We start from the raw sequence: 23,769 nt of genomic DNA, 5'->3' as shown, positions 1-23,769 counted from the left end.
TGTTGTCATGATTAACTCTTTACATTCTGCTCCTTGAATGCACCCAACACAGGTCATTGCATCTAGTAAACATTCAGGGAAGGCTGATGGAACTTGTTGAGTGAATGAATTCTGAGTGTTTGAGATTACTGCAACAGTGAGTCTCTTGCTTTCATTTGAAGTCCATTCGTAAACCTCACTGAGGCCCAAGAGACTCTTGACTACAGGAAAGGGTTTGGGCCCTAGCACTGCTGGATCTAGATGCCTGCCCTATGCCAGAGCTCTTTCTGAGAAAATTATTTACTCACATTGCTGTCCTTCTCTTTTGTAAATTCCAAATATGTCCTTTAAAAAAAATTCCTGACACACTCATCCCAAATAAAAGAATTCTTGGTTACAGGCATATGGGTATTTAAAGTTGTAAATAGCAGCTTTATCACCTTACCAAAAAAGCCTGCCTCAAACTGTCTGAAGGCCAGTATCTTAACAACGCGTGTCTTCTGATAGCCTGTCTGCCATTCCGTCTGTCTCTGGAGAGGCATTTAGACGGAAGTGTCCGTTTCAGGCTTTCTCAGTGACTTACAAATCTGTACTGTTCAGGGCTGTGTAGGTGCTGTAGGGAGAGGGGAAGCATCACCCCATAACCCATTGCAGTCAAGTGAATTCTGACTCATAGTGACCCTATAGACAGAGTAGAACTGCCTCATAGGGTTTCCAAGGCTGTTTTTTTTTTTTTTTTTTTGCTCTTTATGGAAGCAGATTGCCACATCCTTCTTCCATGGAGCGGCTGGGAGGTTCAAACCACCAACTTTTTAGTTAGCAATCGAGTGCTTAATCACTACATGTCCAGGGCTCCTTGGAAGCATCGCAGTGTAGGTTTCTTGTAGAATTTGAGTATAAACAAAGAAAGAGAAAGATAGGGAACTGTATTTTCATAGGTCTCATTACCAACCTCACTTATTCCAGCCATAGTATAGCGTCTTGATCCTCTCCTGCTTATTCCCTCCTCCAGGCCTTTGTCCAGACTTTTCTTTCTTTCTTTGCTGAGTTTGAACTGTTGAACTTCCAAGCCTACGCTCTTTTTCATGTTTTATAATCATAGCAATGAATAGTAAAAACAAAGGATCATTCACTTTTGCTTTTCCTATCCGGTGCTCAGTTGAGTTTAGAATAATTTTAAAGTTGAGGTCAGGAACACTTTCTAATATACATATTGAATTTTTGGCTTAACCTATTGAGGTGTGGCACTACAGAAGTTGGAGTCTTACCTACAAGATTGTTAGTTTGATTTGGCCTGAGAGACAATGGGAATGCTCCCAACCCAAGATGATCACCCTTCCATCTGCTTAGTGATAATTGAAATTAAAGAGGAATAAGGCTTTTATTCTATAATTGTTTGGAAAGCAGCAATGAAAGATTTTATTTTTAAATAATTTTTATTGTGCTTTAAGTGAAAGTTTACAAAAATCAAGTCAGTCTGAAAAATCTTTAGACTTGTGATGGACCTAAGTTCTAATTCCAGCTCTATGATTTACTAGGGTTGCAGCCTTTGGTTAAGTGTTCAGCTCTCTGTGTTATGTTTTCTCCTTTTTAAGATGAGAATAATAAAGCCATTTTTAGGGCTATTGTGAGGATAAGTATGATTCTCCTAGTGTAGACTCTGGTTTTGACTTTGCCACCAACAGCGGGAATCATCAACCTATGCATTTTCTCTAGCCTAATATATCATTTCACACTTCTTAAGCCACGTTTACTTATATCATCTTATGTGATCTTCATAATGTGCTCAAAGAGGGAAAGATAGTGTGATTACTCCCACTTAGCAAATGAGGAAATTGATGCTCAGAGAAGTTAAGTGGCTTATTTGAGGGCCAGAGACCTTTTACTCCTAGTCCAGGACTGTTTCTCTTGTACACTGACCAGTCCTCATAGGAGAGGGTAGGATGGTAAAATGAACCCTGTATTGAAGTCAGGGATACCCTGATTATAGAGTTAGCTAGGAGAGTTTGGGAAAGTCACCTGTTTCTACTCTATTAAAATGTAAATGCTAACTGTTCTGCCTAACTTGCTTTGGTTTGTTTATTCAGCAAACAATTAGTGAACATTTACTATGCCATACGCTGCGCTAGGCTTGGTACCTTCCCTCAAGCTGCACATACTTCACTATGGAGAAGAGATAATCAGCATGAGTGAGAAGGGTTATAGGTGGGGTGTGTATGGTGGTGAGTGGTAGTGGTGGTCCAGGAAAGTGCCAGAGAGATGGTTTTGAGGCTGGGCCTTGCTTTTGAGGAGAAATCTCACAGGGTTTTATGTGAGAATAAAATTGGTTAATAAGTCTGAACGTGCTTTGTTAGTTATAAAGATTTACATAAATGTTAGGGATTGTCATATCTTTCAGAAGATACTTCTTTTCTAGAAACTTTAGCTGCCCTAGTGGAACACCATGGTTGGAGTCTAAGTTTAACTAAAGAAGGAAGAAAGATTTTAGTAGCTAGAAATATCGAGAGCTCATTAAAAAAACATAACAGCAACTGAAAAAAACCAACCTGTGTCTCAAGTTTTTTGAGCCTAGGAGTCCTTAAAATGGGGCTATGCCTATTATAACTGTCTTCTGTTTTGATGAGGCAGTGGACCTCCAAACTGCTCTTGGTTTTTAAACAACCGATTTATAATTATTTTTCTTCTTAAAGCCACTCGTGCTGCTGCAGCATTTAAAATATTTCGGAGAGATCTTTAAGGCAGCCTTGGGAACAAGCATATGTCCTGGGGTATAAAATCAATCAGGCCCAAGACAAAGAGAAATTGGGTAGCTGGGCCAAAAGTTATGTAATGTGCCTATTTTTTAGACTTGTCTGGGCTCAGTAGATAAAATTATGAAGAGCCTTCTGTGTACTAGGGCTTGTACTAGGTACTGAGGGAACAGAGGTGAATTAAACAATCCCTAACCAAAGGAACTGGTAGTCTGGGTGGAAATATAAGACTTGAAAAATTTCAATAGCATATGGTAAATAACACAATAAAAGTTTTCATGAGGTGCTATAAGATCCTAAAGGCGAAGTACCTATTCCAGCCTTTGGGCAAGGATAATGTCAGGGATGGCAAGTTAGAGGAGGTGACATCTGAAGAGTTTGCCAGGAAACAAAGGAAGGTAATGGGACATAAGGGTGTTTCAAGCAGAGGTAACAGGGTGGGCAGATGCAGGGAGGCTTAGAGTAATACCTGGTATTAAAAATATTCAATAACTAAGAGATAAATTCCTCAGAATTCAATGCTGGGATATAGTAAGTAAAAAGACTACGTATTGGTCCCCATTTAGGGAAGATAGTGAATGTACTTTTGGTTTGTTAGGGTTAGTTACAATGTGTTAGGCTGGACCTTTTTTTTTTGTTGTTTTTTATTGTGCTTTAAGTGAAAGTTTACAAATCAAGTCAGTCTCTCACACAAAAACCCATATACACCTTGCTACACACTCCCAATTACTCTCCCCCTAATGAGACAGCCTGCTCTCTCCCTCCACTCTCTTTTCGTGTCCATTTCGCCAGCTTCTCATCTCACCTTCAGGCAGGAGATGCCAACATAGTCTCAAGTGTCCACCTGATCCAAGAAGCTCACTCCTCATCAGCATCCCTCTCCAACCCATTGAGGCTGGACCATTTTTTAAAAAAACAATTTACATATGGAGAAAAAGGTATAAGTAAGGGATAACTGAAATGGATAGTTGTCATTGCTGCACAGCATTTTGTGTTCTCCATTTCATGAGTCTTGTTTGGGCAAAGATATTATCCCCTAACCAAACCGAACCTGTTGCCATTGAGTTGATTCCAGCTCATAGCAACCCTATAGAAATTTAGATGCTTGCTTCCCAGCTTCCCTGCTGCTAGGGCACAGGCAGTGACCTAGGATTCACCAACCAGATGTACCCGCATTTGGATTTAGAACTTAATGACATGGCAGAGAAAGTAACGGAGAGCTACCTTTCTCTCTCTGCTGCAGAGGCAGTGGTGTCACCTGCAAGTTTGAGTTCCTGGCACTGAAGTGGCATTGCTGCTAGTGGCTGCTGGCTGAAGTTGAATTATTGCCCAGAAGTGGCATTCTAGCATTTCATGGTTAGCAATTGCTGCAGGGGTTCCTCACTGGACTAGTTAGTTCTTCAGTGAAGCTTTGTGCTTTTTCCTAGAAATTTAGCCTCAAGCCTGTTTCTCCATCCTTCCTCAAGCTTCTGTGAACCACCCAATGTCCTTTTTTTTTTTGTAAATTCATTTTTTTTTTTGCTTAATCAGCTAGGATCTGGTGCTTATATCCAAGAATCATTTGACTCAGTTTGGCAAACTGCAGCCTTTGGGCCAGACCAATCCAGCCCATTGCCTGTTTTTGTTAATAAAAGCTTTACTGGGCTATACGCATACCCATCATTTTCATGTTGTCTGTGCTGCTTATGTGTTACAAAGGCAGAGTTGAGTAGTTAAGACAGGGACTATATGGCCTGCAAAGCCTAAAATATTTACTAATAGACCCTTAAAAAGAAAAAGTTTTCTAACCTCTGCCTTAACTGCAATATTCTAGATCAGACTTTCTCGACAGCACCACTATTAATATTTTGGACTGGATAATTTTTTGTTATAAGGACTGTCCTGTGCATTGTAGGATGTTTAGCAGCAATCCCTGCCAGTTATTTCAACCAAAAATTTCTCTATACATTGCCAGATGTCCCCTGGGGAGCCAAATTTCCAACTTTCCCTTCCCTGTTGAGAACCACTGTTCTAGGCAAGGTGGTAGCAGTGAACGTAATGACAAGTGATTGGATTGTAGATATGTTTTGAAGGTAGATTTGACAGGATTTGCTGATATATTTGATGTGGATTGAGGAAAAAAGTAGAGTCAAAGATGAATCAAAGAGTTTTGCCTTGAGAAATTAAAAGAATAGAGTTGCCATTTATCGAGAGGAGAGCAACTGTAGGAGGAACAGATTTTGAACCTGTTAAATGTGACTGTCAGTGATATAGCATTGTCTCCTATTGTCCTGAGAAATGTTTTGATTCTTAAGGGTAAGTGTTAGGTCTTCTCATCTTTTCATCCCTAGTGACTAGCACTGTGTGTTGCACGTAGAACATGCTCAGTATATGGTAATTGAATGATTGACAAGGGTACTATTTCCTTGAATGACTGGATTATTTACTATTTCCTAAACAGAGCTCAACAACAACAAACAGAGCTCATGCTTTTTGATCCGTTGAGCCTTTGCTTTTGTGGTTCCCTTAGTCAGGAATTCTCTACTCTATCCTCAACCTTAATACCTCTTGACTAGGAGAATTCTATTCCTTCTTCAATACCCAGCCCAGATACTGCCTTTTCCGTGAAGCTTCCTCTGGTTCTACTGATGTAATTAATCTCTCCCTTCTCTATGCTTCTTTGCCTTGTTTGAACTTCAAGTCTATTTTGATTTATGATTAGTTGCTGTATGACTGACTACCACGAAGTAGATTCTACTTTTTTTTTCTTTTTTGCACTTCTCTTCCTCTTTTGCTTATTTCCTTAATGACTGTATTTTGTAAGCTATTATTATTTATTTTATCTCCTAATCTTATTTCTTAGAGAGGCCTTCATACGCAACTAGCCCTGCCATCTAACTGCTATAAGAAAGACTGGCATATTAGATGACTTTTAATACCAAAATCATCATCATTGAATGACTTACTACCACATTTAACTGGTGATGTCAAAATATTATAATTCTCATTCAAATAAATGTATTGTTCTTAAAATTATTTGTAGCTGTTGTTGTTGTTAGGTGCCATCAAGTTGGTTCCACTTCATAGCGACCCTGTGTACAACACTGCCCAGTCCTGTGCCATCCTCACAATCGTTGTTATGCTTAAGCATGTTGTTGCAGTCACTGTGTCAACCCATCTCATTGAGGGTCTTTCTCTTTTTTGCTGACTCTCTACTTTACCAAGCATGGTGTTCTTCTCCAGGGACTGATCCCTCCTGATGTCCAAAGTATGTGAGACGTATCTACAAAAGAATAAAATAAAAACAATCATCTTCAAACACTACAGGCGGTGCAATCACAGTAGTCATACATAAGCCCTTAGGTTGAAAGCTGTAGTGTCTAAATAACCAAGTTTACTAATTATTACTGATCATTGACCTTTATAGAGTGTTACCAGGGGTTGCAAACTCATTTGCCTACAGAGACCAAGGGTGTGAAATAAAAGGGCCTGGTCAGACCTAAGAAAACTACATAGACAAAGCATTGCTGGCCATGGTCTGTGGTTTGAAAGAATAATTTGTGTATTATTTACTTTGTAAAACAAAGGACTATACAAATGCAAGGAGTTATTGCACTTGAGGCAAGTTAACTGCTAAGTAGTTGTGTAAGCTTAGGCAAGTCATTTGACTTCTCTAGGATTTAATTTCTTTCTTAGGATGTACAGCTTGGTCTCTATGGGCCCTTCTACCCTATTTGATTCTGCTTTTTTCTTTTCTTTAGCTCACAGTTTCTTTCTTAATTGTAAGCTTATTAGCTCTCAGTAATAAATAAAGCTGCTGGCATTTTGCCATTATACTGTAACTTCATGTCTTGTGTTTCATCAGAAGGAGCCAAGCTTAGCCAAGCTTCTTATAGGAGGACCAGCCATTGAAAGAGAATGGGGTATGCCAGCTAGTCAGCCTTCTGTAATAAAACCAACATTTTGGTTCCTCCCCCCAATTTTGTTTTATTGTGGTAAAATATATATATAACATTTGCCATTTCCAACATTTTTTACATGTACAGTTCAGTGACACTAATTATATCCATCATGATATGCAACCATCACTACTGTCCCTTTCCAAATTTTTCTGTTGCCCTTAACAGAAGCTCAGTGTCCCCTAAGCTGTGACTTCCCCTTCTTCCTTCCCTCCCTCTCCAGCATTTGCTTTTTCAGAACTAAGTCTAAAATAGAAGATGTCTGAATTAGATCTTTCCAGCTGAAGACATGGGAAGATAAATGTTTCATTGTTTCTTCTACTCTATCTTATTTGTTTTGTTTGCTCAAATTTTCTAAGGCAGCACTTTTTACAGTTTATATATAGCAGTTTCCCCTATTAATGGTGATGTCCTAGAGACACAGGTCATTGCTAGCCAGTTACTATCGAGTCTCATGGTGACCCCATGGGTGTCAGAGTAGAACTGTGCTCCACAGAGTTTTTTTTTTTTTTTATTGTGCTTTAAGTGAAGGTTTACAAATCAAGGCAGTCTCTCACACAAAAACTTATATACACCTTGCTACATACTCCCAGTTGCTCTCCTGCTAATGAGACAGCCCTCTCCCTCCCTCCGCTCTCTCTTATTGTGTCCATTTCACCAGCTTCTAACCCCCTCTCCCCTCTCATCTCTCCTCCAGGCAGGTGATGCCAACATAGTCTCAGGTGTCCACCTGATCGAAGAAGCTCACTCCTCACCAGCATCCCTCTCTATCCCATTGTCCAGTCCAATCCCTGTCTGAAGAGTTGGCTTGGGGAATGTTTCCTGTCCTGGGCCAACTGAAGGTCTGGGGGCCATGACCACCGGGATCCTTCTAGTCTCAGTCAGACCATTAAGTATGGTCTTTTTAAGAGAATTTGGGGTCTGCATCCCACTGCTCTCCTGCTCCCTCAGGGGTTCTCTCTTGTGTTCCCTGTCAGGGCATTCATCGGTTGTAGCCGGGCACCATGTAGTTCTTTTGGTCTCAGGCTGCTGTAGTCTCTGGTTTATGTGGCCCTTTCTGTCTCTTGGGCTTGTAATTACCTTGTGTCCTTGGTGTTCTTCATCCTCCTTTGGTCCAGGTGGGTTGAGACAATTGATGCATCTTAGGTGGCTGCTTGTTAGCGTTTAAGACCTCAGATGCCACTCTTCAAAGTGGGATGCAGGATGTTTTCTTAATAGATTTTATTATGCCAATTGACTTAGATGTCCCCTGAAACCATGGTCCCCAAGCCTCCGCACCTGCTACACTGGCCTTCAAAGTATTCAGTTTATTTAGGAAACTTCTTTGCTTTTGGTTTAGTCCAGTTGTGCTGACCTCCTCTGTATTGTGTGTTGTTTTTCCCTTCACCTAAAGTAGTTCTTATCTACTGTCTAATTAGTGAGTACCCGTCTCCCATTCCCCCTCCCTCCCCCCTCTTGTAACCGTCAGAGAATATTTTCTTCTCTGTTTAAACTATTTCTTGAGTTCTTATAATAGTGGTCTTATACAACATTTGTCCATTTGCAACTGACTAATTTCACTTAGCATAACGCCTTCCAGATTCCTCCATGTTATGAAATATTTCACAGATCATCACTGGTCTTTATCGATGCGTAGTATTCCATTGTGTGAGTATACCATAATTTATTTATCCATTCATTCGTTGATGGGCTCCTTGGTTGATTCCATCTTTTTGCTTTTGTAAGCAGTGCTGCAGTGAACATGGGTGTGCATACATCTGTTCATGTAAAGGCTCTTATTTCTCTAGGATATATTCCAAGGAGTGGGATTGCTGGATCGAATGGTAGTTCTGTTTGTAGCTTTTTAAGGAAGCGCCAAATCGATTTCCAAAGTGGTTGTACCCTTTTACATTCCCACTGGCAGTGTATAAGTGTTCTAGTCTCTCCGCAGCCTCTCCAACATTTATTATTTTGTATTTTTTGGATTAATGCCAGCCTTGTTGGAGTGACATGGAATCTCATCGTAGTTTTGAATTGTATTTCTCTCATGGCTAACGATCGTGAGCATTTCCTCATCTATCTGTTAAAACCTGAATGTCTTCTTTAGTGAAATGTCTGTTCATATCTTTTGCCCATTTTTTAAATTTGGTTATTTGTCTTTTTGTAGTTGAGATTTTGCAGTATCATGTAGACTTTAGAGATTAGGCTCTGATCAGAAATGTCACAGCTAAAAACTTTTTCCCAGTCTGTAATCTGTTTACTCTTTTGGTGAAGCCTTTGGATGAGCATAGGTGTTTGATTTTTAGGAGCTCCCCGTTATCTAGTTTTGCTTCTGCATTGTTAGTAATGTTTTGTATACTGTTTATGCCATGTATTAGGGCTCCTAACGTTGTCACTATTTTTTTCTTCCATGATCTTTATCATTTTAGATTTTATATTTAGGTCTTTGATCCATTTTGAGCTTGTTTGCGTGCATGGTGTGAGGTATGGGCCTTGTTTCATTTTTTTGCAGACGGATATCCAGTTATGCCAGGACCATTTGTTAAAAAGACTGTCTTTTCTCCATTTAACTGCCTTGGGACCTTTGTCAAATATCACCTGCTCATATGTGGATGGATTTATGTCTGGATTCTCAATTCTGTTCCATTGGTCTATGTATCCGTCGTTGTACCACTATCAGGCTGTTTTGACTACTGTGGCAGTATAATAGGTTCTAAAATCAGGTAGAGTAAGGCCTCCCACTTTGTTCTTTTTCAGTAATGCTTTACTTATCCGGGGCATTTTTCCCTCCTATATGAAGTTGGTGATTTGTTTTTCCATCTCATTAAAATATGTCTTTGGAATTTGAATCGAATTGCATTAAATCTATAGATTGCTTTTGGTAGAACAGACATTTTTGTAATGTTAAGTCTTCCTATCCATGAGCAAGGTATGTTTTTCCACTTACGTAAATCTCTTGGTTTATTGCAGAAGTGTTTTGTAGTTTTCTTTGTATAAGTCTTTTACATCTCTGGTAAGACTTCTTCCTAAGTATTTTTTAAAATAATTTTTATTGTGCTTTAAGTGAAAGCTTACAAATCCAGTCAGTCTCTCACACAAAAACTTATATACACCCTGCTACACACTCCCAATTACTCTCCTCCTAATAAGACAGCCCGCTCTCTCCCTCCACTCTCTCTTTTTGTGTCCTTTTCGCCAGCTTCTAACCCCCTCCACCCTCTCATCTCTCCTCCAGGCAGGAGATGCCAACATAGTCTCAAGTGTCCACCTGATCCAAGAAGCTCATTCCTCACCAGCATCCCTCTCCAACCCATTGTCCAGTCCAATCCATGTCTGAAGAGTTGACTTCGGGAATGGTTCCTGTCCTGGGCCAACAGAAGGTCTGGGGGCCATGACCACTGGGGTCCTTCTAGTCTCAGTCAGACCATTAAGTCTGGTCTTATGAGAATCTGGGGTCTGCATCCCACTTCTCTCCTGCTCCCTGAGGGGTTCTCTGTTGTGTTTCCTGTCAGGGCAGTCATCGGTTGTAGTCGGGCACCATCTAGTTCTTCCTGTCTCTGGATGATTTAGTCCCTTAATCCTAAGTATTTTATCTTCTTGGGGGCTACTGTAAATGGTATTGATTTGGTGGTTTCCTCTTCGATGTTCTTTTTGTTAGTGTAGAGGAAGCCAAGTGATTTTTGTATGTTTATCTCGTATCCCGATACTCTGCTCAAGTCTTCTATTAGTTTCAGTAGTTTTCTTGAGGATTCCTTAGGGTTTTCTGTGTATAAGATCATGTCATCTGCAAATAGAGGTACTTTTACTTCTTCCTTGCCAATCTGGATGCCCCTTATTTCTTTACCTAGCCTAATTGCTCTGGCTAGGACCTCCAGCACAATGTTGAATAAGAATGGTGATAAAGGGCATCCTTGTCTGGTTCCCCAAATCAAGAGGAATGCTTTCAGGCTGTCTCCATTTAGAATGATGTTGACTATTGGGTTTGTATAAATGCCTCTTATTATGTTGAGGAATTTTCCTTCTATTCCTATTTTGCTGAGAGTTTTTAGCCTGAATGGGTGTTGAACTTTGTCAAATGTCTTTTCTGCATCAGTTGATAAAATTATGTGATTCTCGCCTTTTGTTTTATTTATATGATGGATTACATTAATTGTTTTTCTAATGTTGAACCATCACTGCATACCTGGTATGAATCCCACTTGGTCATGGTGAATTATTTTTTTCATATGTTGTTGAATTCTATTGTCTACAGTTTTGTCGAGGATTCTTGCATCTAAGTTCAGGAGGGATATAGGTCTGTAATTTTCTTTTTTTGTGGTGTCTTTACCTGGTTGCCATGAGTCAGAATTGACTTGATGGTAGTAGGGTTTTTTTTGGTTTTACCTGGTTTTGGTATCAGGGATATGGTTGCTTCATAAAATGAGTTTGAGAGTATTCTGTCCTTTTCTATGCTCTGAAATACCTTTAGTAGTAATGGTTTTAACTCTTCTCTGAAAGTTTGTTAGAATTCCGTAATGAAGCCCTCCTGGCCAGGCTTTTTTTTGTTGAGAGTTTTTTGATTACCTTTCCAATCTCTTCTTTTGTTATGGGTCTATTTAGTTGTTCTACCTCTGTTTGTGTTAGTTTAGGTAGGTAGTGTGTTTCTAGGAATTCATCCTTTCCTTCTAGGTTTTCGAATTTGTTAGAGTACAGTTTCTCATAGTAATCTGATATGATTCTTTTAATTTCAGTTGGGTCTGTTGTAATATCACCCATCTCATTTCTTATTCAGGTTATTTGCTTCCTCTCCTGTTTTTCTTTTGTCAGTTTGGCCAACGGTTTATCAATTTTGTTGATTTTTTTCAAAGAACTAGCTTTTGGTCTTGTTAATTCTTTCAATTGGTTTTCTGGTTTCTATTTCATTTAGTTCTGCTCTAATTTTTATTATTTGTTTTCTTCTGGTGCCTGAGGGTTTCTTTTGTTGCACTCTATTTGTTCAGGTTGTAGGGATAATTCTTTGATTTTGGCCCTTTCTTCTTTTTGTATGTGTGTATTTATTGATACAAATCGACCTCTGAACACTGCTTTTGCTGTGTCCCAAAGGTTCTGATAGGAAGTGTCTTCATTCTCCTTGGATTCTATGAATTTCTTTATTCCATCCTTAATGTCTTCTATAATCCGGTCTTTTTTGAGCAGGATATTGTTCAGTTTCCAAGTGTTTGATTTCTTTTCCTTGCGTTTTCTGTTATTGATTTCCACTTTTATGGCCTATGGTCAGAGAAGATGCTTTGTAATATTTCAATGTTTTGGATTCTGCTAAGGCTTGCTTTACGAGCTAATATGTGGTCTATTCTAGAGAATGTTCCATGTGCACTAGAAAAGAAAGCATACTTGGCTGCTGTTGGGTGGAGTGTTCTATATATGTCTATGAGGTCACGTTGGTTGATTGTGGCATTTAGATCTTCTGTGTCTTTATTGAGCTTCATTCTGGATGTCCTGTCCTTCACCAAAAGTGGTATGTTGAAGTCTCCTACTATTATTGTGGAGCTGTCTCACTTTTCAATGCTGATAGAGTTTGTTTTATGTATCTTGTAGCCCTGTCATTGGGTGCATAAATATTTAATATGGTTATATCTTTTCGGTATATTGTCCCTTTAATCATTATATGGTGTCTTTCATTATCCTTTATGATGGATTTAACTTTAAAGTCTATTTTGGCAGAAATTAATATTGCCACCCCTGCTCTTTTTTGATTGTTGTTTGCTTGATAAATTTTTTTTCCATCCTTTGAGTTTTAGTGTGTTTTTGTTTCTAAGTCTAAGGTGTGTGTCTTGTAGGCAGCATATAGACAGATTGTGGTTTTTAATCCATTCTGCCACTCTGTGTCTCTTTATTGGTGCATTTAGTTCATTTACATTCAGCATAATTATGGATAGGTATGAATTTAGTGCTATCATTTTGGCATCTTTTTTTTGTGTGTTGTTGACAGTTGCTTTTCCCACTTAATTTTATGTGCTGAGTAGATTATATATTGTCCTTTCCTCATATTCCTTGTTGTTGATTTTGTTTCTGCTGAGTCTCTATTTTTTTCTTGTATTTTATTTTGATGTGTAGGATAGTTTGTCTCCTTTGTGGTTACGTTATTATTTACCCCTATTTTTCTAAATTTAAACCTAACTTTTATTTCTTTGTATTGCCTTGTTTTCCTCTCCATATGGAAGATCTGTGACTACGTTTCTTAGTCCCTCTTTATTGTTTTAATGTTGTCTTCTTTTACTTAATAACATCGCTGTTTCCCTGTTTTGAGCATATTTTTATCTTGATTTATTTTTGTGATTTCTCTGTCTGGGTTGACTTCTGACTGCTCTGCCCAGTGCTCTAGTATTGGGTTGATATTATTGATTTTCTAACCAAAGAACTCCCTTTAGTGTTTCTTGTAGTTTTCGTTTGTTTTTTTCGAATTCCCTAAACTTCTGTTTTTCTGGAAATTTCCTAATTTCACCGTCGTATTTGAAAGACAGTTTTGCTGGGTATAAGATTCTTGGCTGGCAATTTTTTTCCTGCATTTTATAAGTCATCCCATTGCCTTCTTGCCTGCATGGTTTCTCCCGAGCAGTCCGAGCTTATTCTTATTGACCTTCCTTTGTAGGTGACTTTTCGTTTATCCCTAGCTGCTCTGAAAATTCTCTCTTTATCTTTGGTTTCAGCAAGTTTGATTATAACATGTCTTGGTGACTTTCTTTTAAAATCTACCTTATGTGGTTTTCGATGAGCAACTTGGATAGATACCTTCTCAGCTTTCACGGTATCAGGGAAGTTTTTTGCCAAGAAATCTTCTACAATTCTCTCTGTATTTTCTGTTATCCCTCCCTGTTCTGGTACTCCAATCACTGGTAGGCTATTTCTCTTGATAGAGTCCCACACGATTCTTAAGGTTTCTTCATTTTTTAAAATTCTTTTATCTGATTTTTCTTCAAATATATTGGTGCCAAGTACTTTATCTTCAAGTTCAGAAATTCTGCCTTCCACTTGCTCAATTCTGCTCCTTCACTTTCTATTGAGTTGTACACTTCTGCACTTTTATTGTTAATCTTCTGAATTTCTGATTGCTGTCTGTCTATGGATTTTTCCCAGCTTATTAAATTTTTGATTATGTTCCTGCATAATTTTTAAAATTTCTTTAATTGCTTTATCTGTGTGTTCCTTGGCTTGTTCTGTATTGCCTCTTTTCCTTCCTGATGTCTTGAAGGGTTCTGTATATTAATCTTTTGTATTCTGCCTCTGGTAATTCCAGGAAGGCACTTTCACTAGAAGATCCCTTGATTCTATGTTTTGAGAGCTTGTTGAGGCGATCATGGTCTATTTCTTTATGTGACTTGATATTGACTGTTGCCTCCAAGCCATCTATAAGTTATTGTATTAATTTATTTTATGGTTGCTTATCGTGTCGTAGCTTCTTGCCTTGTTTTGTTTCGATATGCCCAAATGGGTTGCTGGAGTGAGCTAGCTTGATTATTTTCACCTTTGTAGCACTGACATCCAGTCCCCAGATGGCTAGAGCTCTTATCAGGTATATCAGTCTAGGAATCCATTCACTTTTCTTGTATGAATTCAGCTCAGGTGTCCAGGTAGCTGATCATCAAGTATGTGATACAGGCTCTGTCCTATAGTTTTAGAGGGGCAGGGGTGATTGGTGTAGGTACCCGTATCTGGTTGCAGCAGAGTGTCATGCTCTGAACAAGGCAGGGGGCTGAGAATCATCCCCCACGTGTCTCTGAGGAAAGTGTGTCCCTGTTCCCTACAGCATACAGGTGGGTGGCTTCTGTAGATGGACCATGGACACTCAATATTTTTGGTTGTAAGGACTGGGAGGTACCAGTTATCCTTGGACCCATGTTGCAGGTGACTGGGTAACCTGAGTGGAGCTACCAGTCCTTAGGACCCTGATGTGAGTAGGTGAGGACCCTGTTTAATAGGCAAAGCAATGTCAAACATCAAACACCCACCTTTCCGCCGCACAGCTGAAACAGTTGTAGTGTGCCAACAAGGGCCTATTGTTAAATAGGCCCACACAGGTCCATGTAGAGGGGAAAGGTGCTCAAAGTCCATGGACTGTTTATGCCTGTACAGGAGCTGCTTCTGTCCTGAGGTCCCCTGGTTAGTGGAGCTGGCAAATTATCTTCTCCCCCAGTTGCAAATTTACTCCTTCTCCAACGCCGGGAGGATGGCTCTAAGCATTCAACAGGGCCTACCTCAGGTCCAGGGAAAACAGCCTCTGAAGCCAGCTTGGGGGCGGGGTGGGGTGGGGCAATAAAATATACGCATGTACCGAGCTTTTGCAGAGAGTGCTCTTCTTCTCTGGTTCTGGAGGTGTGAGTAGGCTGTGTGGCTGGCTGCTTTTCCCTGAGGAAACTGTGGCTGAACGGTAGTACCAGCCCGCCGCAGCCGCCTCCAGGAATGGTGCCTGAGGGCTCCCTGTGTTTCAGGTCTGGTAACTCCTCTCTGCTTCTGAACCGTTGCTTCCTCCCCCTGCCCCTCAGTTCGTTTTCTAAGCTTGCCTTTGATGTTCAGGGCTCCTAGGTTGTCATAAATATACTTGTTTCACTTTTTTTTTTTTTGGTTTTTGTTGTAAGAGGGCTCGCCAGAGGTGTCTGTCTATTCCTCCATCTTGGCTCCTCCTCAATAGACTTTCTCCGTAGTGTTTTTAATGGCAGATTTTTGGGAAGTAAATCACCAGGCCTTTCTCCCAAGGTGCCTCTGGGTGGAATTGAACCTATAACCTTTGGGTTAGCAGCCATGTGCATTAACTGTTTGTACCACCCAGGGATTCCAGGCCATTTCTAGGTCATCTTTAATCCTTTAATCTTGAAAACCTAGCACAGGCAAGGGCACATGGTAGATGTTTGATAAATGTTTGAAGAGATGGCATACATGATAGATTTGAAGGTAACAAAGGCTCCAAAGGAAACTAATATGCTAGATAGCAGAGAGAGAGCTTGAAAGTATGGGCTGAAGCCAACAATATAAAATTGAATGACAGTGAAGTCGTGCATTTTAAATTGCAAAGAAATGAGGACATATGGGAAGACTGGAGGAGACCTAGAATGATGCTGTTCTTATGAAAAAGAGACTGGTGGTTTTAGCTGCCTAAGCTCAATGTCAGCCAAAGGTATTTCAGTGGCTAAAAAGGTAATGCAGCTGTAGACTGAATTATCAGAAATAGTAAGTACAATTAAAAAAAAAAAAAAGGCAATGATTATTCCCACAGACTTCACTTACACTATCATGTCTTCTCAGGGAACCAGGTAGTAAGAAGGTCATTGCAAATAGGACTGAGTTTAGTGGAGGGTTCCTCAGACTAGCGCTACTCAAAGTAGGGTCTGAACTTTTTCCAGTCTGCTGTGTGGTAAGCATAGAAATTGAAAGTGTTTAGAAAACTTTTATAGCAATTTAACAGTAATTTTATGTCTGTGTCAGTGGTAGTTGATATGGAGAAGACTAACACCAAGGCAGAGAGAACTAAAGTGTAGGCTTAGAGTCAAACCAGGGTTCAGATGACTCAGCCATTTACCAGCTGTGTAGTCTTGGAGAAGTCACTGCCTTCTCTCACCCATCACCAAGTTGTGCAGCTTCTCCTTGCAAACTGTATTTTTATTACATAATTGTTTCTTTTCATCTATTCTTCCAATATGTTAGTCCAAATCATTACCATCATCTTTTGCCTGGAACTCTGAAAGAATCTACTAACTTGTTTCTTGTTTCCATCTTCCCTTCACTCTCCATTCTTCATTCAGCAGTCAGTGAGCTTTTAAAAACAAATTAGATCTTCTCATTTTGCTTTACTAAATCTTCCAAAGACTTCCCATCGTATGTATAAAAAAATCCAAACTCCTATTTGTGACCTGGAAGAGATCCTGCATAATCTGACTCCTGCAGTCTCTCTGAAGGGGCGGTGAGGTAATACTACCTCCTAGCGACCATTTGGAGCCCTGGTGGGACAATGCTTAAGAGCTTGGCTGCTAACTGAAAGGTCAGCAGTTCAAGTCCACCAGCTAGTCGCTCCTTGAAAACCCTATGGGGGCTGTTCTACTCTGTCCTATAAGGTCACTATGAGTTGGAAACTACTTGACGGGACATGATAACAACAGGGAGCACTTGAGGAGTCCCTTGGTGGCAAAAGGAAACCCTGGTGGTGTACTGGTCAAGAGCTACGCTGCTAACCAAAAGTTTGGCAGTTTGAATCCACCAGGGACTCCTTGGAAACCCTTTGGGGTAGTTCTACTCTGTGCTTTAGGGTCACTATGTGTGGGAATCGACTCGATGGTAACAGGTTTGGTTTTTTGGTGGCACAAGTGTTTAAGCACTGGACTACTAACTGAAAGGTTGGTGGTTCGAACCCATCCAGAGGCATGTTGGAAGACAGGCCTGGCAATCAGCGTCCAGAAGGTCACAACCTTGAAAACCCTATGGAGTGCAGTTGTACTCTGCACATTTGGGGTTGCCATGAGTCTGAATCCACTAAAAAACAAACAAAAAAACAAACCAGTTGCTGTCAAGTTTTTTTTACTGATAGCGACCTTACGAATCAACTAAACTAAACCAAAAACCAAACCCAGTGCTGTCGAGTCAATTCCGACTCATAGCGACCCTATAGGACAGAGTAGAACTGCCCCATAGAGTTCCCAAGGAGCGCCTGGCGGATTCGAACTGCTGACCCTTTGGTTAGCAGCCGTAGCACTTAACCACTACGCCACCAGGGTTTCCACGAATCAACTAGATGACAATAAACAACAACAGGGAGCATTTGGAATGTGTTGTGCCTGCAATTTGGTGTTGTTCAGCTCAGGGCTCCTTACAGTGCCTGAGACACAGTAGGTGCTTAAGAAATACCATATGAAACCACATTCTCCCCAGGCCTCAGTTTTGTTGTGTGTGAACTGGTGTAGTCCCCACTTCACAAGGCTGATGAGAGACAGACTAATATTTGTAAAGCCCCTGGTATACAATTAGCACTTAAACGGTAGCTGCTGCTGCTGAGCTTGCTTTGCTTTGAAACAGCCATAAGGGCCCACCCAGTGTTTTCCCTGGGGCATTAGAATTAGACCTGACACGTTTTGGGGGTGTGGGATGTGTGTGTGGGGGGTGCGGAACCGCTTTTACTGCAGCCCAATCTGATGGAATTGTAGGACGTCTGACTTCAGAAGACCTGGAAGAGGGCTTCGTGCAGAGCCAGAGCCAGCTGCAGAAACTGAGGCGCAGAGAAGCTCTGGTTCTCTTCCTTGACTCTGGGGCGCGCCCAGGACTCTGACAGAACCTGGAAAGCCCGGTTCCGGCGGGAAATTACCTCCTGCTGGAGTCGGAATCGATTCGACGGCAGTGGTTTGATTTGGTTTGATTTGGGAGACCGGGTGGTGGAGAATAGCTGATTGGGAAGGTACTTCCTCCCGCCTCCTTCTCTGCCTTCTTTCTCCGCCCCTTCTGCTTCGCCTTTGCTGCCGCCCTGCGAGGGCGCGAGCGTGCTGCACCGCGGGAGCTGGGGCGGTCCAGCTGCCCAGAGCCTGGCCCAGCCGAGGAGCGGAGCCGGGGAGACTGGCTGTTGCGCGGTCGTGCTGGCCGGGAGAGCTGCGGGTCTGCGACGAAAGCGGTCGCCAGGGATGCCGGGGTCGGCGCCCCCCACCAGGTAATGCCGGCCCTGCCTGGGGCGTGCCCAGCTAGGCTTGCGCTGGGGGTCTCCGCCAGCTTCCGGGGAGACCGGAATTTTAAGCCTCCTTTCGTTCCCTTTCTTTTAAGAGGCCCTAAATGAGAGAAGGGGCAGAGGGTGGAACCCTCTGATGATCCCACCCAGGGTTAGGCCTACACTGGCATCAGAGCTCTCGCCGGGGTGTGAAGGGGAAGCTGCGCTTTTGGGGAACTGCTCTGCTGCGGGAGCCCGCGCTCGTCTGCTAGTACCCTTTGCGTGGTGGCCTGGGTGATGCTCACCTCTGCCTTCGCTTAGCTGCTCGCCTGCTGGGACCGTGGAGCTTTTCTCTGGGTCCTGAGCAGGGGAAGGGGGGATGTTCTAAGTGACTGATAAGTGAACTGGGAAATGGGAGACCTGGCGGGGGGGTGGGGGGGGCTGGTACTGGTTCAGACAGCCTTTTTGGGCCTCAGTTTCTTTATTTCTGCAATGAAAGACTTGATATCCTGCTTGTAACTCTGGCTTTCCCAGGCTGTCAAAGTGTCTTGGAAAGATGAGCAGGCGAAAGCCCTGGAATGAGTCTTGGGAACGTGCCCTTACACTGTAGGAGACAGAGGCGAAATTGGGAAGCAGATCTTGGCGTTATCTCTTCCAGCTAGCTTTTTGAATGCATCTTGCTGGTTTGCCCAGGACCCAGTGACTTCATGGGCAAGGCAGAGCCTGAGAATGCTGATATTTGGATATAGGGAGGTGGGGTTGTGAAGAAGCAGGTCAAGGTATGCTAATGGTTTTTTTTCTGAGCTGCCCATTTCAGTATTGTGTATAAAGCTGCTTTAAACTGTGTTGTCTTGTGTGAAGCCCCTTCCTTTCCCTGCTAAGTTAATGACAAGCCTTGGGGCTGTATAATGACTTAATCACTGTAATTTCTTCCTTCTTAATTATCTGGGACCAAGAAACACATGTCAGGCCTTCTACTAACCTACCTAGATTATTTTGAACTTTCCTCCTCCCCCTGGTTTTTCCTTGGTCCTGCCTCTTTTAGCTCTCCCCACTTCTCTTTCAGCTTCCTCCTCCTGATCTTTTCCTGCCCTTCTTCCTACCCACCTATTCTCCCACCCCAGCTTCCTCCCTTTTTCCTGGTCCCTTCACGCTTTGCCTTTCTTATCTCTTCTTCATAGCCAGTTTTTCCTTCCCTCTGTTAAGTCCTTCATTCTTGGTTAGGCTTCTCTTTCCCTCTTACAATTTCTGGTTAAACTTTTTCATTATTAGTAGGTTACTGGTTTGTAGGGACCTTTTGCTGTGGTGTTTTGTGAGATCTCAGCATGCTCTGTTTCCTACCTAACTCCCTTGCTATGAGATTTCTCCTCCAAATTCTGTCTTCTCCCAGTGCCAGTAATCCTTCCTTTTGGATTTGTCCCCCAACCTCTTTCCCTGGGGGTCCAGCAAGTGGGCCAAAACCCAAACCTGCTGCTGTCGAGTCAATTCCGACTCATAGCGACCCTATAGGACGGAGTAGAACTGCCCCATAGAGTTTCCAAGGAGCGCCTGGCGGATTCGAACTGCTGACCTCTTGGTTAGCAGCCACAGGACTTAACTACTACACCACCAGAGTTTCCAGCAGGTGGGCTGTAGGGAGTAAATTAAATGGGAAGTCAGAGGCTTGAGGTCTAGAGTTGGAGGAGAGCAAGTGTGTCCAGTAGGGCTGGGCAGAGGCTCAAACTCCCTTTAGTGAGATGAGTGACTGGGGGAGGACCAAACACTCTTTGGCAGCTCTGAGACATTGCTGAAGAAATGAAGTTGACCCATGAGCCCAGGAAAGAAGAGGGGAAAACCCTGTGGGAACCTAGGAGGGATTAGGTTCTTCTGGGGGAGAAGAACAGTGGCCTTTTGAAGAAGAGGGTGACTGGGTAAGATAGGGATTATTTGGGCATAGGGGTGGGTGGGGAGGGAGTGGCAAGGGAAGGACTATAGTCTGGGAAAGGGACCATATAGGTTAATTCTCTTCCCCTATGCAGACTTGCTTTTTGGACTGGTTTATTTCTACTCAGCAAAATTTTCTTGAGTAGTGTCCCCAAAGTGGGTGAGTGAGAGAGGCAGCAGAGATGAGAGTGACAATGTTGCTGTTTTCTGGTGCTCACCATCTAGGCCAGAATATGAAATGTATATCTATATAAAAAGCTTTGAATAAGGCATCCATTCATCATCAGATGTTCTCTGAACCATCTGTGTTAGTTATGGTATCAGGTGCTGGGGATACAAAAGTGGAAGTTGGACTCAGTGACTGCCCTCCATCCAGTGCAGGTCAAAGAGTGTGGGTACCTGTGACCTCATATGGTAAGTATCTAGAGGCAAGCACAAGGGGCTGTGGTGGTGCAGAGGAGGGAACTTTTGACTCAGCAAGTCAGATGCAGAGCTAGAACATAAACTCAAATCTTCTTTAAAGGTGATGCCTGTTCTCTGTATCATTTTATCTCATAACCCCATGTGTACAGATAGTATACAAAGAGTTTTCTTTTTCCTTTGTTAATTTTATGGTGCTTTGTTTACAGTGCAGATTAGTTTCTCATTCAAAAATTTGCACACACAAATTTTTTTGACGTTGGTCGCAATCCCCACAATGTGTTGGTGCTCTCTTCCTTTACCATTATACCCGGGTTCCCCGTGTCCGTTCATCCAGTTTAAGAGTTTTCTTACATTCCGCTTTTTGCCTACCTTTTGGGCTGGAGGAGCCCTGGTGGTGCAGTGGTTAAGAGCTATGGCTACTAACCAAAAGATCAGCAGTTGGAATCCACCAGCTGCTCCTTGGAAATTATATGGGGCAGCTCTAACTCTGTCCTGTAGGGTCCTTATGAGTTGGAATCTACTCGACGGCCACGGGGTTGGTTTTGGGTCTTTTGGGCTGAACTCTAGGTACTGCTGGGTAGAAAAAAGAAAAGTTACACATAATAGGTCGCTATGCAATGGTCAAACACACATTACCTTGAAAGGGAAACACACCTGGTCTCTGTTAACTTCTGGCCCCAGGCCACTTGGGTGGCTTGGTGTTGAGCTGCCTTTATGAGTCATTTGATCTCATCCTCCCTTTCCTCCCCCCTCCATTTTCTTAAATTCAATTTATGGTGGACTGTAGCATCCAGAAACCAGATGGAGCTAAGCTAGGCATTTTACTTCCATTGGCCTCAGTAAAATGAGGACTTAACATCTCATAGGGTTGGTGAGGATCAAATGGAATAATGAGTATGAGAATACTTTATAAACTGTAAAGCACTTTGCAATATTGTTATGGTTGTTCCTGAATGCATTTTCAGGCCTTGAAAAAGGCTCAGATGCTAAAGCCTGAAAGAAATGCCTGCGGTTGCTGACTGCTTAGTTTAAAACTGAGCCTCAATCTTTAAGGAATAGAGGAAAAGGAATAGACTAGATAGAGAAGGCTTTATGGACTGGTGATTGAGCCCCATGCTCAGAACTGAGGTTGAAAGATGTAGTTATTTAAGATCACATAGATAGTAGTTGGCTGCGGTAAGATACGAAAGGAGCCCTGGTGGTGCAACAGTTAAGCACTCAGCTGCTAATGGAAAGGTTGGGGGTTTGAAACCCACCCAGCGCCTTCTTGGGAGAAAGATCTGGTGACCTGCTTCTATAGAGATTACTGCCTAGAAAACCCCATGGGGCAGTTCTGCTCTATCCCATGAGGTTGCTGTGAATCACAATCTACTTGATGGCACCTAGCGATAACAGCAACAGAAGCTAAGAGAGACTATTTTTAGTGGAACCCTGTGGTGTAGCAAAGAAATAGAAGGGGGAGTTTAAAAGTTGACTCACCTTGGTTCAAATCCTGGTTTTGCCACTTACTAGCAACCTGGTTGCTAATCACTCTAAGCTTCATATAAAATGGAAGATATTTATAACTACCTTGAAGGGTTTTTATAAGGATTAAAATTATATAGTAGGCATTTAATAACTATCATTATTGTTATTCTACAAAAATAAACTCTGATGTCACCTTCTCAAGAAACTCTTCCCTGACTAGTAGGCTATTAAGGCTGCCTCCTCTGGATTCTTGTAGCACCCATGTGCTTGCCTCACCATTCATAGTGGCACTTACCATGTTGTATTGTCATTCTGGTTTATGTATCTGCCTCTTCCATCAATCTGTGAGTTTTTTGAGGGCAGAGACGGCCTAGTAAATCTTGATGTCTACAGGGTACCTTGCCAAGCCCTGTTGAGTTGTTAGGTATACATTAGTAAACACTACAGACTTAGTTGTTCCTTTGTGAAGATTACTGTTAATTTGAGGGGAATGTAAATAAGTAAACAAACCTAATTAAAACTCATGATTAATGCTGAGAAAACCAAGAGCTCCATTTTGGTCATGTTAGGTTTGAGGTACTGTTGAGAAATGTGGTGGAGTTGTCTAATAGAAGGTTGTTAACCTGAAAGAGAGGTGTTTGGGCCAGAAATAGAAACTTGGGCTTCATCAATATATAGATGATTTGTAAAGTCATGGGAATGGATGACCACCTGTGGGAGAGCGTAGTGGATAAAGAAAGGCGGTTCCTCCTCTTGGACATTTGGAGGATGACTAGAGAAGGAGGAATCTGAAAGGAGATAGAATTAGAGATAGAGAGATAGAATGAAAGCCAGGTGAGTGTGCTTCTCCAGAAGCCAAGCTAGTAGAGCATTTGAAAAAGAAGGGTGATCAGTTACCTTGGATGCTGCTGAGAGACTGAGTAAGGTGAGGACAGAAAAGTAATCACTTCATTGGGCAATGTGGAAATGGTTGGTGACCTAGACACAACTACTTTTCGTGAAATGGAAGGGTGTTAGTTGGCAAAAAGAAGGCTAGGAAGTAGAGGTAGTGTAAGTATGTATATAATTCTTTTGAGAAGCTTTGCTATGAAAAATAGGTGGTGTTTGGGATTGTGGGATTAAGGGAGGGGTGTGTGTGTGTGTGTGTGTTTGAATAGGAGACACTTTAGCGTGTTTATATCCACCCAGTATTTCTCAGGTCAGATGAAAAATTTAGGTCTGATTTTGATTTGTCCATTTTTGTCATACCCTACAGCCAATCTCTAAATAAGCCATTTGGCTCTATCTTCAAAATAGATCTGCCTTTCCCATATGTCTGAGTACTCTCTACCTACTGCTGTCCATCCAAGCCACCATCAGTTCTCACCTTGATTATTTCAGTAACTTCTTAATGGTCTCTCTGCTTCTCCTTTGTTCCCCTGCAGCCCATTCTCCTCTGTAGCCAGAATGGTTTATTTAAAACATGAATCTGATCATGCCTTTCTTGTTCAAAATTCTTCAGTGTGTACCCACACTTGGTTCAAAATTCAGACTTCTTACTTGACCTCTGTCTGCATCTCTCATCTCGGTCTCCTACTATGTTTCGCCTTGTTCTCAGTGGCCTTTTTCCTATTTGAATGTGCCCATTACATTCTCATCTAGGGCATTTGTACTTTCT

General features: G+C 41.8%; 1 protein-coding gene across 3 annotated transcripts in view; it reads left to right on the top strand.

Annotated features, from left to right (window-relative positions):
• Positions 1 to 23,769, top strand: part of LOC100668003 (serine/threonine-protein kinase PAK 1) — a 165,665-nt gene that overhangs the window by 53,091 nt on the left and 88,805 nt on the right. The window contains exon 1 of one of the 3 annotated variants that reach the window (XM_010598168.3): positions 18,158 to 18,305. The exons of the other annotated variants lie outside the window; for them this stretch is intronic. The gene's annotated coding sequence lies outside the window, so the exon portion shown is untranslated. Of the gene's footprint in view, positions 1 to 18,157; positions 18,306 to 23,769 lie in introns of those variants that run through there. 3 annotated transcript variants of the gene reach the window in all.

This window comes from Loxodonta africana, chromosome 7 (genome assembly GCF_030014295.1).
Source record: "Loxodonta africana isolate mLoxAfr1 chromosome 7, mLoxAfr1.hap2, whole genome shotgun sequence".
Taxonomy (NCBI): domain Eukaryota; kingdom Metazoa; phylum Chordata; class Mammalia; order Proboscidea; family Elephantidae; genus Loxodonta; species Loxodonta africana.
This window is presented reverse-complemented; position numbering and strand designations above follow the sequence as displayed.